Source organism: Ranitomeya imitator, chromosome 3, assembly GCF_032444005.1.
Source record: "Ranitomeya imitator isolate aRanImi1 chromosome 3, aRanImi1.pri, whole genome shotgun sequence".
NCBI lineage: Eukaryota > Metazoa > Chordata > Amphibia > Anura > Dendrobatidae > Ranitomeya > Ranitomeya imitator.
In genome coordinates this window covers 351,556,226-351,570,268 of record NC_091284.1, presented here as the reverse complement: position 1 = coordinate 351,570,268, position 14,043 = coordinate 351,556,226, and positions in this window count along the sequence as shown.

Here is a 14,043-nt window from a genome sequence, read left to right as displayed (position 1 = left end):
TTTCTATTTTCTATTATTATTATTTTTGAGTATGATTAGTGTGGCTCAGTTTGAACGATGGGGATGTATGGCCTTTGCCCCCGGGGGTTGAATGTGGTGTGTGTTGATATGTATGTTTGGTGCTTGGATTGTCGTTACCCCCTTTGTATGTGGTTACACCAGCACAGCTTTGATCTATTATGTGGCGGGGGTTTTGCTTTATGCACTCTGCAGCCTGCTGAGTGCTTATAGCTACCTGACCGGATATGGGTCTGACAAACAACCCCCCGGTGTTGTGGCTCTCTACCTGGCCACGCTTCATTAGTCACAGGCTCGTTTAATGCAGTTGGGGGGCCCGCCCTGGGCACTCCGATATTGCTGAGTGCTTTTAGGCATCGGGTTGATTTGCATATGCTCCCCGTTCCCGCATCTCCTGTTGGGTACTATGCTGCTTGGATCGTGTGCAGACGCTTGCGCACTGGGCAAGCGCTTGCTTATTGCTTTGGCTATCTGGTCTGCTTGACCGCGCTTGCGCATAGATATTCAGCGTCTCATCTGTTTCTAAGAGACGGGTTTGTGCCTCATCGGCTATGAGCGCCTGCGCATTGGGTCTGGCGCTGCACTTCCGCTTTCACTTGATTCCTGCTCACCTGCTCTGCATCAGGTCAGTTATACCTGGGTTATATTAACAGGGTTTCATGCCCAGACTGTATCTTCCCCTGACGAAGCCCTTTGTGGAGGGCGATACGCGTGGGGCCGCGTCGTTTGGTCCGTAGTTCTGCACACGGGGACGGTATCTTTTCCTCTCTCCCCTCATGTGAGTTATTCCTAGGTATCCCGGCCGTATTATGGGCCTTATGTCTGGTATTCGTTTTTACTAGGCTTTGTATCTTGTTGGTATTGCCTCTTTTGACATCACGCTGCCTTTCATTAGTGTGGTCAGTGGTCTCTTTTATGGCTACAGGTGCCTGTTTTTTCTGACCGCGGCAGCGTCTTTCATCCTTTTTTTCTTGGCGCATATTTTCGGCCAATAAATGATTGGTATGTCGGATAGGGGTCTTTATTTACCAGGGGTATCTTCAGTCCCATGAGCCAGAGGGTTGATCTATTATTATTATTAATAGGAGTGTGCAGGTTTAAACTATATGTATGTATATATTGTGTATTCTGTATGTACACGGACCAGGCTTCTTATGTATTATTGTTTTTAATTATGTTTTATGTTTCTTTTGGAGTTATTGTCTGGTAATAAATATTCCTGTTGTTCTATTTTCTGATCATTGTTTCTTTATTTATGTGTGGTGTGCATTTGTATAAAGTGGCCCCTTTTCTCTTAGTTTAGCTTTAGTGTTTTGGTCGCTTTTTTTTGCACCCCGAGTTTAGTTATTTTTTCATATTGGTAGTGCGCTCTTTTTTCTATTTTTGCCTTCTCTTATTTTCCCATCACGCCTCTCATTTTCATGTATGTGGTGACATACATGTAGCGACTTTTGTGAGAGGAGTTTTGTGTGGCGACATGCATGTAGTAATTTTTTGTGTGTCGAGTTGCATGTGACAGGTTAGTGTAGCAAGTTGTGTGCAGCAAGTTTTGCGCATGGCAAGTTTTGCGCGTTGCGAGTTTTATGTGTGGTGCGTTTTGAGTATGTGCAAGTTTTGTGTGAGGCAACTTTTGCATGTGTTGCAACTTTTGTGCAAGTGGCAATGTTTCCGCGTGTGCAAGTTTTGCGTGCGGCAAGTTTTCCATAAGGTGAGTTTTGCACATGTGGCGCGTTTTGCGTGAGCCGAGTTTTGCATGTGGCGAGTTTTGCATGTGGCGAGTTCTGCATGTGGCGAGTTTTGCGCGTGGCGAGTTTTGCATGTGGCGAGTTTTGCGCGTGGCGAGTTTTGAGCGGCGACTTTTGTGTTTCGACTTTTATGTGGCGAGGTTGGTGAATGTGTGGTAAAATGTGTGCTGAGGGTGATATGTGTTCAAGCATGTGGTAGTGTGTGGCGCATTTTGTGTGTGTTCATATCCCCGTGTGTGATGAGTATCCCATGTCGGGGCCCCACCTTAGCAACTGTATGGTATATACTCTTTTGGCGCCATCGCTCTCACTCTTTAAGTGCCCCTTGTTCACATCTGGCAGCTGTCAATTTGCCTCCAACACTTTTCCTTTCACTTTTTCCCCATTATGTAGATAGGGGCAAAATTGTTTGGTGAATTGGAACACGTGGGGTTAAAGTTTTGCCTCACAACATAGCCTATGACGCTCTCGGGATCCAGACGTGTGACTGTGCAAAATTTTGTGGCTGTAGCTGCGACGGGGCAGATGCCAATCCCGGACATACACACACACATACACACACACATTCAGCTTTATATATTAGATGGCTATGTTCATGTTATACAATTCAAAACTTCTAAGTTTAAATATTGTCTAAATGAAATTATCAGCAGAAGAAAACCATTTTCTTAATGCAGAAGCAATTTAGGTATCAAATTCTTAAAAAGAATAGTGAATCACTTGTTCATTGCAGTATAAAAAAGACATACACACAAAGAAAGCAAATAATACACTTGCAAATCTTTACACTGTCCACATGCTTGAAAACATTATGTGTTATGTTCCTTTTGTGAAATGCATGACAATAAATGTGGAGTACACTTTGAAAAACTATGAACTGTTTCTATAGTTATTTTTGTTAAACACCCATTAAGAAATGTCACTTACAAACATAAACACAATAAATGTCTCCACAAGATTAAAGGATTGTATCATCAGATACTGACCTACAGTATGGTTTAAATAATGTTTTTGTACTAAATGTATTATTTAAAAATGTCGCATTTTCACATCATATCACAATCTGTATTAAAAAAAAGTGAAATCTTGTAAATTTTCACATTAGTCACTGGTGATATTTTAGACTTATAGTCACTGTTTTTTAATTTTTACAGGAGACTTTTTGGATGGCTCCATTATCTTCTCGGAGAAGAGTGCAATGACAAATAACACAAGCCACGTACTGCTAATAGCAGCAAACCACACAGCTGCTATAGGACCAAGAATCGAGGGTGCCCGGAGCAAGGATCCCCAGCTAAGCGTCACACTTTCAATGGTATTAGCACCTGAATGCATATACAGTTGATAATAATGATGGAACAGGAAACCAACAGATCCCTGTTATATCATTCATTTTGTGCGTCTGAGCTATGGGTCTCAGCGTAGCGGGTGCGATTGCATCACTATATCGCGTCCACTGTGAAGTGCATCAGACCACATGCTGCAGAGACATAAGCAGGGGGAACTGGCTATATGAATAGTTTAGTTTTCTTATTTTTATTTAATCAATGAACACTCGTATGGGGATGTCATGAAAGTGTAGGGATATACTTTATGAGGGGGATATACTGTTGGCTTATCATACTCTGTGTAGCCAGATGTGAGGCAATAATAAAGTTTGTAGAATTTTGTTGGCTGTCAACTGTATATAGGGGATTGTGGAGTGATCAAATTGTGTGGGTGGGTGGGGATGCTGTGGGGGCTATTATATTGTGTGGAACATTGTGTGGGGCTATTATATTGTATATGGGACATAATACTGTGTGGAGGGCTATGTCCAATCATTAAGATGTGTGTAGGGCCTTGTGGGTGCCAAAATACTGTGTGGAGGTCTATTAGAGGCAGATCCTGCAGAATAAGGCAGCACTCCCCCATAGGCAGATCCTGTATAATAAGGCAGCACTCCCCCTATAGGCAGATCCTGTATATAAGGCAGCACTCCCCCCATAGGCAGATCCTGTAGAATAAGGCAGTACTCCCCCCTATAGGCAGATCCTGTAGAATAAGGCAGCACTCCCCCCTCTAGGCAGATCCTGTATATAAGGCAGCACTCCCCCCATAAGCAGATCCTGTAGAATAAGGCAGCAAACCCCGCTACAGGCAGATCCTGTATATAAGGCAGAATCCCCCATAGGCAGATACTGTATATAAGGCAGCACCCCCCATAGGCAGATCCCGTATATAAGGCAGCACCCCCATAGGCAGATCCCGTATATAAGGCAGAACCCTCCCAATAGGCAGATCCTGTATATAAGGAAGCACCCCCCAATAGGCAAATCCTGTATATAAGGCAGCACCCCCCCAATAGGCTGATCCTGAATATAAGGCAGCACCCCCCAATAGGCAGATCCTGTATATAAAGCAGCACCCCCCAATAGGCGCGCCGATGCAGTTACAGTAGCGTAGCTCCGGGTGGGCCCCTGTTATGAAAGGTAATTCAGTACCACAATGGACATAGAGGTCAGCGCACATACAGTGACCTGGCAATAACCCAAAAAACAAGAACGAGCTCTGAGACGTGGGAACTCTGTTGACCGCAATCCCTAATCCTCTCCAACCACACTAAAGGCAGCCGTGGATTGCGCCTAACGCTCCCTATGCAACTCGGCACGGCCTGAGAAACTAGCTAGCCTGAAGATAGAAAATAAGCCTACCTTGCCTCAGAGAAATACCCCAAAGGAAAAGGCAGCCCCCACATATAATGACTGTGAGTTAAGATGAAAAGACAAACGTAGAGATGAAATAGATTTAGCAAAGTGAGGCCCAACTTTCTGAACAGAGCGAGGATAGGAAAGGTAACTTTGCGGTCAACACAAAACCCTACAAAAACCACGCAAAGGGGGCAAAAAGACCCTCCGTACCGAACTAACGGCACGGAGGTACACCCTCTGCGTCCCAGAGCTTCCAGCAAGCAGTAGAAAACAAATAGACAAGCTGGACAGAAAAAAACAGCAAACAAATAGCAAAGAGGAACTTAGCTATGCAGAGCAGCAGGCCACAGGAACGATCCAGGAGGAAAGAGGTCCAATACTAGAACATTGACTGGAGGCCAGGATCAAAGCACTAGGTGGAGTTAAATAGAGCAGCACCTAACGACTTCACCACATTACCTGAGGAAGGAAACTCAGAAGCCGCAGTACCACTTTCCTCCACCAACGGAAGCTCACAGAGAGAACCAGCCGAAGTACCACTTGTGACCACAGGAGGGAGCTCTGCCACAGAATTCACAACAGTACCCCCCCCCCCTTGAGGAGGCGTCACCGAACCCTCACCAGAGCTCCAAGGACGACCAGGATGAGCCATATGAAAGGCAAGAACAAGATCGGGAGCATGGACATCAGAGGCAAAGACCCAGGAATTATCTTCCTGAGCATAACCCTTCCACTTAACCAGATACTGGAGTTTCCGCCTTGAAACACGAGAATCCAAAATCTTCTCCACAGTATACTCCAACTCCCCCTCCACCAAAATCGGGGCAGGAGGATCAACAGATGGAACCATAGGTGCCACGTATCTCCGCAACAATGACCTATGGAATACGTTATGTATGGAAAAAGAATCTGGAAGGGTCAGACGAAAAGACACAGGATTAAGAACCTCAGAAATCCTATACGGACCAATAAAACGAGGTTTAAACTTAGGAGAGGAAACCTTCATAGGAATATGACGAGAAGATAACCAAACCAAGTCCCCAACCCGAAGTCGGGGACCCACACAGCGTCTGCGATTAGCGAAACGTTGAGCATTCTCCTGGGACAAAGTCAAATTGTCCACTACATAAGTCCAAATCTGCTGCAACCTGTCCACCACAGTATCCACACCAGGACAGTCCGAAGACTCAACCTGCCCTGAAGAGAAACGAGGATGGAACCCAGAGTTGCAGAAAAACGGTGAAACCAAGGTAGCCGAGCTGGCCCGATTATTAAGGGCGAACTCAGCCAAAGGCAAAAAGGACACCCAGTCATCCTGATCAGCAGAAACAAAGCATCTCAGATATGTTTCCAAGGTCTGATTGGTTCGTTCGGTCTGGCCATTAGTCTGAGGATGGAAAGCCGAGGAAAAAGACAAGTCAATGCCCATCCTACCACAAAAGGCTCGCCAAAACCTTGAATCAAACTGGGAACCTCTGTCAGAAACGATATTCTCTGGAATGCCATGTAAACGAACCACATGCTGGAAAAACAATGGCACCAAATCAGAGGAGGAAGGCAATTTAGACAAGGGTACCAAATGGACCATCTTAGAGAAGCGATCACAGACCACCCAAATGACTGACATCTTTTGAGAGATGGGAAGATCTGAAATAAAATCCATAGAGATATGTGTCCAAGGCCTCTTCGGGACCGGCAAGGGCAAAAGCAACCCACTGGCACGAGAACAGCAGGGCTTAGCCCGAGCACAAATCCCACAGGACTGCACAAAAGAACGCACATCCCGCAACAGAGATGGCTACCAAAAGGATCTAGCCTCTAACTCTCTGGTACCAAAAATTCCAGGATGACCAGCCAACACCGAACAATGAACCTCAGAGACAACTTTATTCGTCCACCTATCAGGGACAAACAGTTTCTCCGTTGGGCAACGATCAGGTTTATTAGCCTGAAATTTTTGCAGCACCCGCCGCAAATCAGGGGAGATGGCAGACACAATTACTCCCTCTTTGAGGATACCCGCCGGCTCAGATACACCCGGAGAGTCGGGCACAAAACTCCTAGACAGAGCATCCGCCTTCACATTTTTAGAGCCCGGAAGGTATGAAATCACAAAGTCAAAACGGGCAAAAAACAACGACCAACGAGCTTGTCTAGGATTCAACCGCTTGGCGGACTCGAGATAAGTCAAGTTCTTATGATCAGTCAAGACCACCATGCGATGCTTAGCTCCTTCAAGCCAATGACGCCACTCCTCGAATGCCCACTTCATGGCCAGCAACTCTCGATTGCCCACATCATAATTTCGCTCAGCAGGCGAAAACTTCCTGGAAAAGAAGGCGCATGGTTTCATCACCGAGCAATCAGAACTTCTCTGCGACAAAACAGCCCCTGCTCCAATCTCAGAAGCATCAACCTCGACCTGGAACGGAAGCGAAACATCTGGTTGACACAACACAGGGGCAGAAGAAAAACGACGCTTCAACTCTTGAAAAGCTTCCACCGCAGCAGAAGACCAATTGACCAAATCAGCACCTTTCTTGGTGAAATCGGTCAATGGTTTAGCAATACTAGTAAAATTGCAGATGAAGCGACGATAAAAATTAGCAAAGCCCAGGAACTTTTGCAGACTTTTCAGAGATGTCGGCTGAGTCAAATCATGGATGGCTTGGACCTTAACAGGGTCCATCTCGATAGTAGAAGGGGAAAAGATGAACCCCAAAAATGAAACCTTCTGCACACCAAAGAAACACTTTGATCCCTTCACAAACAAAGAATTAGCACGCAGGACCTGAAACACCGTTCTGACCTGCTTCACATGAGACTCCCAATCATCCGAGAAGATCAAAATGTCATCTAAGTACACAATCAGGAATTTATCCAGGTACTCTCGGAAGATGTCATGCATAAAGGACTGAAACACTGATGAAGCATTGGCAAGTCCGAATGGCATTACTAGATACTCAAAATGGCCCTCGGGCGTATTAAATGCAGTTTTCCACTCATCGCCTGCCTCGCTTAATACGCACAAGATTATACGCACCACGAAGATCTATCTTGGTGAACCAACTAGCCCCCTTAATCCGAGCAAACAAATCAGATAACAATGGCAAGGGGTACTGAAATTTAACCGTGATCTTATTTAGAAGGCGGTAATCTATACAAGGTCTCAGTGAACCATCCTTCTTGGCTACAAAAAAGAACCCTGCTCCTAATGGCGACGATGACGGGCGAATATGCCCCTTCTCCAAAGACTCCTTCACATAACTCCGCATAGCGGCGTGCTCAGGCACAGATAAATTAAACAGTCGACCTTTTGGGAATTCACTACCAGGAATCAAATCGATAGCACAATCACAATCCCTATGCGGGGGTAGGGTATCGGACTTGGGCTCATCAAATAAATCCCGGTAATCAGACAAGAACTCAGGAACCTCAGAAGGGGTGGATGACGAAATAGTCAGAAATGGGACATCACCATGTACCCCCTGACAACCCCAGCTGGACACAGACATGGATTTCCAATTTAATACTGGATTATGGACTTGTAGCCATGGCAACCCCAACACGACCACATCATGCAGATTATGCAACACCAGAAAGCGAATAACCTCTTGATGTGCAGGAGCCATGCACAAGGTCAGCTGGGTCCAGTACTGAGGCTTATTCTTGGCCAAAGGCGTAGCATCAATTCCTCTCAATGGAATAGGACACTGCAAGGGCTCCAAGAAAAACCCACAACGCCTAGCATACTCCAAGTCCATCAAATTCAGAGCAGCGCCTGAGTCCACAAATGCCATGACAGAATACGATGACAAAGAGCAGATCAAGGTAACAGACAGAAGAAATTTTGACTGTACCGTACCAATGGTGGCAGACCTAGCGAACCGCTTAGTGCGCTTAGGACAATCAGAGATAGCATGAGTGGAATCACCACAGTAGAAACACAGCCTATTCAGACGTCTGTGTTCTTGCCGTTCAACTCTGGTCAAAGTCCTATCGCACTGCATAGGCTCAGGTTTAAGCTCAGGTAATACCGCCAAATGGTGCACAGATTTACGCTCGCGCAAGCGATCTGAATGGCCAAAGACATAGACTCATTCAGACCAGCAGGCATAGGAAATCCCACCATGACATCCTTAAGGGCTTCAGAGAGACCTTTTCTGAAAATAGCTGCGAGCGCACCTTCATTCCACTGAGTGAGTACGGACCACTTTCTAAATTTCTGACAATATACCTCTATTTCATCCTGACCCTGACACAGAGCCAGCAAATTCTTGTCTGCCTGATCCACAGAATTAGGCTCATCGTACAGCAATCCGAGCGCCAGGAAAAATGCATCGATATTACTTAATGCAGGATCTCCTGACGCAAGAGAAAATTCCTAGTCCTGAGGGTCGCCACGCAAAAAAGAAATAACGATCCTAACTTGTTGAACTGGGTCACCAGAGGAGCGAGGTTTCAAAGCCAGAAATAGTTTACAATTATTTTTGAAACTCAGAAATTTAGTTCTATCTCCAAAAAACAAATCAGGAATAGGAATTCTCGGTTCTAACATAGAATTCTGAACCACAAAGTCTTGAATACTTTGTACTCTTGCCATGAGCTGATCCACACATGAAGACAGACCTTTAATGTCCATTGCTACACCTGTGTCCTGAACCACCCAAATGTCTAGGGGAAAAAAAAGGCAAAACACAGTGCAAAGAAAAAAAATGGTCTCAGATCTTCTTTTTTCCCTCTATTGGGAATCATTAGTACTTTTGGCCTCCAGTAGGGTTGAGCGAAACGGGTCGTTCATTTTCAAAAGTCGCCGACTTTTGGCAAAGTCGGGTTTCATGAAACCCGATCCGACCCCTGTGCGGGGTCGGCCATGCGGTACGCGACTTTCGCGCCAAAGTCGCGTTTCAATGACGCGAAAAGCGCCATTTCTCAGCCAATGAAGGTAAACGCAGAGTGTGGGCAGCGTGATGACATAGGTCCTGGTCCCCACCATCTTAGAGAAGGGCATTGCAGTGATTGGCTTGCTGTCTGCGGCGTCACAGGGGCTATAAAAGGGAGTTCCCGCCGACCGCCATGTTACTGCTGCTGATCTGAGCTTAGGGAGAGGTTGCTGCCGCTTCGTCAGAAGCAGGGATAGCGTTAGGCAGGGTCTATTAACCACCAAACCGCTTGTGCTGTAGCGATTTCCACTGCCCAACACCACCTTCGGTGTGCAGGGACAGTGGAAGCTACATTTTTTTTTTTTCCCCCTCAGCGCTGTAGCTCATTGGGCTGCCCTAGAAGGCTCCCTGATAGCTGCATTGCTGTGTGTACGCCGCTGTGCAAACCAACTGCTTTTTTCAAAGCACAAATCCTCTTGTTCCTTCCTTTCTGTACAGCTATCTTTTTTGTTTGTACACACTTTTTATTTAATTTGTGCATCAGTCCACTCCTTATTGCTGCCTGCCATACCTGGCTGAGATTACTGCAGGGAGATAGTAATTGAAGGACACTCCCTGTTTTTTTTTTTTTTTTTGTGGGAGATTAAGATTGACATTTCTGCTAGAGTGCCATCCCTGTCTGTGTCATCTCTCACTCAGTGGGCCATAGAAAGCCTATTTATTTTTTTGCTTGATTTGGGTTATAAAATCTACCTGAAAAAATCACTACATCAATCAGTGGGAGAAAAATATTGGCCTCAGGGCTTGTGTGCCACTCTTGACTCCTGTGTGTGCCATCTCTCAGTCAGTGGGCCATAGAAAGCCTATTTATTTTTTTGCTTGATTTTGGTTCTAAAATCTACCTGAAAAAATCACTACATCAATCAGTGGGAGAAAAATATTGGCCTCAGGGCTTGTGTGCCACTCCTGACTCCTGTGTGTATCATCACTCACTCAGTGGGCCATAGAAAGCCCATTTTTTTTTTTTGCTTTATTTGGGTTCTAAATTCTACCTGAAAAAATCAATAAATCAATCAGTGGGAGATTAATATTGGCCTTTGGGCTTGTGTGCCAGTCCTAAGCGTGCCATCTCTCTCTCTCAGATAGTGGGCCATAGAAAGCCTATTTATTTTTTTTTTTATTGGGTTTATAAATTTTCCCTGGAACCAAAAAAAAAAGTGGGAGATTAATATTGGCCTCTGGGCTTGTGTGCCAGTCCTGAGCGTGCCATCTCTCTCACAAATAGTGGGCCATAGAAAGCCTATTTATTTTTTTGCTTGATTTGGGTTCTAAAATGTACCTGAAAAAATCACTACATCAATCAGTGGGAGAAAAATATTGGCCTCAGGGCTTGTGTGCCACTCTTGACTCCTGTGTGTGCAATCTCTCAGTCAGTGGGCCATAGAAAGCCCTTTTTTTTTTTTTTTTGCTTTATTTGGGTTCTAAATTCTACCTGAAAAAATCAATAAATCAATCAGTGGGAGATTAATATTGGCCTTTGGGCTTGTGTGCCAGTCCTAAGCGTGCCATCTCTCTCTGTCTCTCAGATAGTGGGCCATAGAAAGCCTATTTATTATTTTTTTTATTGGGTTTATAAATTTTCCCTGGAACAAAAAAAAAAAGTGGGAGATAAATATTGGCCTCTGGGCTTGTGTGCCACTCCTGACTCCTGTGTGCGTCATCTCTCACTCAGTGGGCCATAGAAAGCCTTTTTTTGTTTTATTTGTTTTCTAAATTCTCCCTGAAAAAATCATTTTATTTTATTTGGTTTCTAAATTCTTCCTGAAAAAATCATTTTATTCTATTATATTTTTTTCCTAAAGTCTCCCTGAAAAAAAAAAAAAAAACAAATCAGTGGGAGATTAATATTGCCCTTTCTGCTTGTGTGCCAGTCTTGACTCCTGGGTGTGCCATCTCTCTCTCTCTCTCCAATTGTGGGCCATAGAAAGCCTATTACTTTTTTAGCTTGATTTGGGTTCCAAAATCTACCTGAAAAAATCACTACATCAATCAGTGGGAGATTAATATTGCCCTTTCTGCTTGTGTGCCAGTCTTGACTCCTGGGTGTGCCATCTCTCTCTCTCTCTCCAATTGTGGGCCATAGAAAGCCTATTATTTTTTTAGCTTGATTTGGGTTCCAAAATCTACCTGAAAAAATCACTACATCAATCAGTGGGAGATAAATATTGGCCTCTGGGCTTGTGTGCCACTCCTGACTCCTGTGTGCGTCATCTCTCACTCAGTGGGCCATAGAAAGCCTTTTTTTGTTTTATTTGTTTTCTAAATTCTCCCTGAAAAAATCATTTTATTTTATTTGGTTTCTAAATTCTTCCTGAAAAAATAATTTTATTCTATTATTTTTTTTTCCTAAAGTCTCCCTGAAAAAAACAAAAACAAAAACAAATCAGTGGGAGATTAATATTGCCCTTTCTGCTTGTGTGCCAGTCTTGACTCCTGGGTGTGCCATCTCTCTTTCTCTCTCTCCAATTGTGGGCCATAGAAAACCTATTATTTTTTTAGCTTGATTTGGGTTCCAAAATCTACCTGAAAAAATCACTACATCAATCAGTGGGAGATAAATATTGGCCTCTGGGCTTGTGTGCCACTCCTGACTCCTGTGTGCGTCATCTCTCACTCAGTGGGCCATAGAAAGCCTTTTTTTGTTTTATTTGTTTTCTAAATTCTCCCTGAAAAAATCATTTTATTTTATTTGGTTTCTAAATTCTTCCTGAAAAAATCATTTTATTCTATTATTTTTTTTTCCTAAAGTCTCCCTGAAAAAAAAAAAAAAAAAAAACAGTGGGAGATTAATATTGCCCTTTCTGCTTGTGTGCCAGTCTTGACTCCTGGGTGTGCCATCTCTCTCTCTCTCTCCAATTGTGGGCCATAGAAAGCCTATTATTTTTTTAGCTTGATTTGGGTTCCAAAATCTACCTGAAAAAATCACTACATCAATCAGTGGGAGATAAATATTGGCCTCTGGGCTTGTGTGCCACTCCTGACTCCTGTGTGCGTCATCTCTCACTCAGTGGGCCATAGAAAGCCTTTTTTTGTTTTATTTGTTTTCTAAATTCTCCCTGAAAAAATCATTTTATTTTATTTGGTTTCTAAATTCTTCCTGAAAAAATCATTTTATTCTATTATTTTTTTTTTCCTAAAGTCTCCCTGAAAAAAAAAAAAAAAATCAAATCAGTGGGAGATTAATATTTACATTTGTGCTTCAGTGACAGTCCTGCGTGTGTGGCATCTCTCTCATTTGTTGCCACCAACAACAGAGTGTGTAACATTGTGCCTGATTTTCGTTGTGGTCTCACTCACCTGTAAAGGGGTAGCTAAATCATACTGAAGTTATAGCTCACCGTGTAATTTGTGTGACAGCAACAAATACCGTTAGTTTGTTTACGTTTTTAAAACAATGAGGAAGTATGGTGGAAGAGGTCGTGGCCGGGGGCGTTCATTGTCAGCTGGTAATGAGGGTAGTGGTAGTGGTGGAGCATCAGCTGGTCGTGGGAAAAAAAATATTGCACCTAAGTCTGGAGCTGTGGAGCCAGGTTCGTCGTCAGGCTACACAAGGCCTCGAACGCTCCCTTTTCTGGGAGTAGGAAAACCGCTTTTAAAGCCGGAGCAGCAAGAGCAAGTTTTGGCTTATCTTGCTGACTCAGCCTCTAGCTCTTTTGCCTCCTCTCGTGAAACTGGTAAATGTCAAAGCAGCGCGTCGTTAGTGGATGTTCACGGTCAGGGTCAAGTCGCTTCCTTGTCCTCTTCAGCAAAAACAACAACAGAGAAGAATGCAGCAGGCGACACAACGGGTTACTCCATGGAGCTCTTTACACATACTGTCCCTGGCTTAGGAAGTGAAGCAGTTAACAGTCCATGCCCATTACAAGTTGAATCTGACATGGAGTGCACTGATGCACAGCCAAAGCCAGACTACTATGCTGGTCCTTTGACTCAGACCACAACATTGCCCTCGCAGGGTAATGATCAAGAATCAGACCCTGATGAGACTATGTTGCCCCATCACGAACGCTATACCACCGACCGACACGGTGACACAGACGAAGTTGCACACGAGCTACAAGAAGAGGTAATAGATGACCCAGTTCTTGACCCCGATTGGCAGCCATTGGGGGAACAGGGTGCAGGCGGCAGCAGTTCTGAAGCGGAGGAGGAGGGGCCGCAGCAGGCATCAACATCGCAACAGGTTCCATCTGCCGGGCCCGTATCTTGCCCAAAACGCGTGGCAAAGCCAAAACCTGTTGGAGGACAGCGTGGCCATCCGGTTAAAGCTCAGTCTGCAATGCCTGAAAAGGTATCCGATGCTAGAAAGAGTGCAGTCTGGCATTTTTTTAAACAACATCCAATTGATCAGCGCAAAGTCATCTGTCAAAAATGTTCAACTACCTTAAGCAGAGGACAGAATCTGAAAAGTCTCAATACAAGTTGCATGCATAGACATTTAACCACCATGCATTTGCAAGCCTGGACTAACTACCAAACGTCCCTTAAGGTTGTAGCACCCTCGGCCAATGAAGCTAGTCAGCAACGCAACATCCCTTCCGGCAGTGTAGGGCCACCATTTTCCGCACCACCTGCAGTATCTGTGCAGGTTTCTTTGCCAGGCCAAAGCAGTCAGGGTCAGGGAATCACCAGTTTCGTAGTAGGAAA